The sequence below is a fragment of the Microtus pennsylvanicus genome, chromosome 10 (genome assembly GCF_037038515.1).
Source record: "Microtus pennsylvanicus isolate mMicPen1 chromosome 10, mMicPen1.hap1, whole genome shotgun sequence".
Taxonomy (NCBI): Eukaryota; Metazoa; Chordata; class Mammalia; order Rodentia; family Cricetidae; genus Microtus; species Microtus pennsylvanicus.
Genome location: NC_134588.1, coordinates 27,876,312 through 27,880,011, shown reverse-complemented (window position 1 = coordinate 27,880,011; position 3,700 = coordinate 27,876,312). Strand labels below are relative to the sequence as shown.

Below are 3,700 nucleotides of genomic sequence, written 5' to 3'. Positions count from 1 at the left end.
AAACTGCATTCTATTAGTGATAGAGGGGGGCATATGACCAAAGTCAGACTAAAAGGAACCAACAGATCAACACCTCAAATATCATCAAGGAACTAAAAACATGAAAAGAATTTAGGGCACATCTTTTATTGGTTAGATTTCTTCCAATGAAGTCTGGACTGAAGCCAGTGTCCAAGAAAGGTAGAGTAGGAGATGACCATAGTCCCCGCCTAGCAGCGTTTGAGCCCTAAGCTAGCCATACCCAGCCTGAGCAGTCCTCTGCACTTGTGTTACATAAGCCATAGATTTGCTTTCTTTGCCTCAGACAGATCTCTGTCTTCTATAATCACAGGCAAATGTGTGAAAGAGAGGGACTGGCTCACCTTTCTTCAAAGCCTTTGTCCCAAAGATTCAGAAGCATGGGGCAAAGCCCCAGGGGAAGAAAGCCAAATGCAAGCAGAGGGCAAGGAACCGGGAAGATGTCCCTGACATCAGAGAGAAGAGAAATGCTAAAATCAACACACGCCCCCACAGAGGTATATTTAGTAAACTTTTTCCTCACAGGGCTTGAAAGATCAAAATTGCTTTTAAAAATAATAAAAAGGAAACAGCCACTGTGGTTTCTCTTGACACAAGCCCAATTTCTCGGTTGTCACAATACTTCCAAATAACATGCGTAAGACTTTGCTGGGCTGTCTCTGCCTTAAAACTCAAGGAAAAAAAAAAAACCAGAAGCGCCTGCAGTTCTGGCTGCATGATGTGTGACCAGAGGCTGCTGCATCTCGCTGATTCCTGGCTGGCTTAGGGACCCGAGGCAGCCATCTTTAGGCAGATGAGATGGGGTCTCAGAAAAGAAACTCAGGCTGGACCAGAGCCCTGTGTCATTAGCTGGGACCCTCTGATATCTGCCTGTCCAGCCCCCCTCTGCACCACTAGAAGCAGGCACAGTGAGCTGTCAGCCAAATTCCTTGCTGCCCTGAGACTCTCCCTAGCTCTCCTTTAGCCTCCCCTAGTCCATGCTCCCTAGAGTATCTGCATTCTCTTGGGTATATTTTCTCTTCCAGTACCCTGTGGAGTCAAACAAAAGAAAAAAGGTATTTTGCATTTTAGGTTAGTTATTGTGTTTATTATTTTAATCCCATTTTACATTTGGGATTTAGCTTTATTATTCTCCTTTCCTTATATATTTAAAAACTGCACAACTTTGTGGAAAGAGTAAATTGACATACAATAAAATGTAACCATTTTTGGTAAATAGGTAAGTTTTGGTAAATCGATACTCCTTGTCACCATCATCCATAGTAATTCTTCAACAGGAGAGCCACCTCCTGTCACCAGTGCCCCTCGACTCTGCCCCTGTCCCAGAAGCCACTGCTAGACCTGGCAGATACTCTTCAGTCATAGTTGATTAGATTGCAATGGAATTTATACAAATACAATATAGTATGGTATATAATCTCTCATATTTGGCTGCTTTTTTCAACATGTCTTTGAAATTCCTTGTACTATGACTACTCATATCTCACCTCTTTTTCTGCAGAGTGGCAGACAGGCATTCCACTACACAGGATGCTACAATGCCTTTCCTCACTCTGCTGCTGATGGACAGACATTGGGTGGACTATATCCCCCAAGGTCAGACAAAAGGTAAACACTTGAAATAAACAGAATTGCTCTGCATATGTGTGTACATCTTCATGTTTTCATTTCATGTGTTTCTATGTTAACTGAAACTTTTGATTGTATGGGAAGTATATGGTTACTTTATTGAAACTGGTTTCCATAGTGGCTGGACCATTTTATTCTTTTTTTTTGGAGATGGTTGAAAAAAGTCAGTAGACTCTTTATTGCTTCTGGGGTGTAGGGCTCAGGAGCTCTTGGTGGGACGGATCCATTTCCTCTTCACCACCACAGGCTTCTGGCTTCGTAGGATGGCACTGGCCCTGCGGATGGCCGCCATGCCCAGATCGGGGCGGTACTTGTTCTTTCGGATCATGTGCCTGATGCTGCTCAGGGTGGCCCGTGCATTCTTGTTGATGGTGGTCCTTACGTAAGAAGTAGCTGGTTTGCGCTGACCGGATCTGCCTTTCATGACCACCATGACCCCTTTGCTGTCGGCCGCGGGCTCCACTCCCACTGTCTTGCGGTGAATCAGCCCGTTGTAGCGGAAGGAGTTGCGGGCTTTCAGATTATTGGGTTTGGTGCTGTACGTCTGCTTATTCCTCTTGATCAGGAAACTGGATCAGTTCCAAACGACCATCCATTGCAGATGCGCAGACATGGCGGCGCCTCCTCTTCTATGGCAGACAGAGATGGAAAGAGCTGGACCATTTTATTCTTATGCCAGCAAGGAGAGTTCTAGTTGCTCCATACCCCTACCAACACATGGTGTTGCCACTATTTTTTGCCATTTTGATGGATGTTGAGTGTGTTTCTTTGTGATGGATGGATTTTGATGGAAGTTGAGTGTGTCTCCATGTAATGAATGGATTTTTGTTGAGGTTAAGTATGCCTCACTGTGATAGATGGACTTTGATGGATGGTGGGTCTTGTGATAGATGGGTATTGATAGATGTTGGGTGTGTTTCATTGTGGTTAATGGATTTTGATAGAGGTTAGGTATGTCTCATTGTGATGGATTTTCATGGATGTTGAGTACATCTTATTGTGATGGATGGATTTTCATGGATGTTGACTGTGTCTCATTGTGATGGATGGATTCTGATGGCTGTTGAGCGTGTCTCGTTGTGACGGATGGATTTTGATGAATGTTGGGTGTGTCTCATTGTGATGGATGGATTTTGATGGCTGTTAAATGTGTTTCACTGTGGTTTTATTCTTCTTTGCCCATTACTAAAGGTGTAAGAATTTTTTCATGAACTTACTTACTGGTTGTTTGAATATTCTTTTGTTTTGTGACTGATCAAGTCTTTGCCATCTTTTGTCTGTTTTATTATTGAGTTGTAGTAGTGAGGTACCTACATCTAAATATACAGTAACATGAAAATATAATATATTAAATTATTATAAATATAATATAATAAATATGTTCAGTATAGATCATAAATTTGTTTTTATTTTCTTAACAGTTTTTCCTTTTTCTTTCCTTTTTGTTTTGTCGTTTGAGACAGGGTCTTGCTATGTAGTTCTGGCTGGGACTTTCAGCAACCCCGCCTCTCCCTCCCTAGTGTCAGTGTTTCAGGAGCATATCTTATTTACTTTTGATATAGTCTAATTCACCTCTTCTTGAAGTTTAATATCCGCTGGCTCCTTTCTGACATCATATCAAATGCTCAAATTCTTCCAGTAACTTATAAAACCTAACCAGACAAAAATCCCTTTATTGAACCCCACAGCCCACACCAGCCATGTTCTTCTGTCCCTTTGCACAGCCAAGCAGCAAAAAAACCCTTCCTTTACTCTCCCTACATCTAAAGCCTCATCCCTTCTTCTTCCTACTTCTACCACTCCACTGTAACGTCTTTGGGAGAGTAATAGGCCCAGATGCAAAGTCAAGTTCTAACTTCCAGGTGTCCAAAATTTTCCACACGGTTGATTCAAAGAGGCAGAGCTGGGGGTGAGGCTGGATGGAGACTGGGCTGTGCAGTTGAATGGCAGGGACTAAGGACGCCCTCTGACCACCTTCTCCTTGGGCTCCACAGTCTTGCTTCCCAGTGACAGCTTTTCATCTCTGTCCGATAACAGTCATATCCACACATTA

General features: G+C 42.9%; 1 pseudogene; it reads right to left on the bottom strand.

Moving 5' to 3' along the window:
- Nucleotides 1-1,798: 1,798 nt before the first annotated feature.
- LOC142858227 (large ribosomal subunit protein eL28 pseudogene) lies at nt 1,799-2,277 on the bottom strand (annotated as a pseudogene).
- Nucleotides 2,278-3,700: the final 1,423 nt, after the last annotated feature.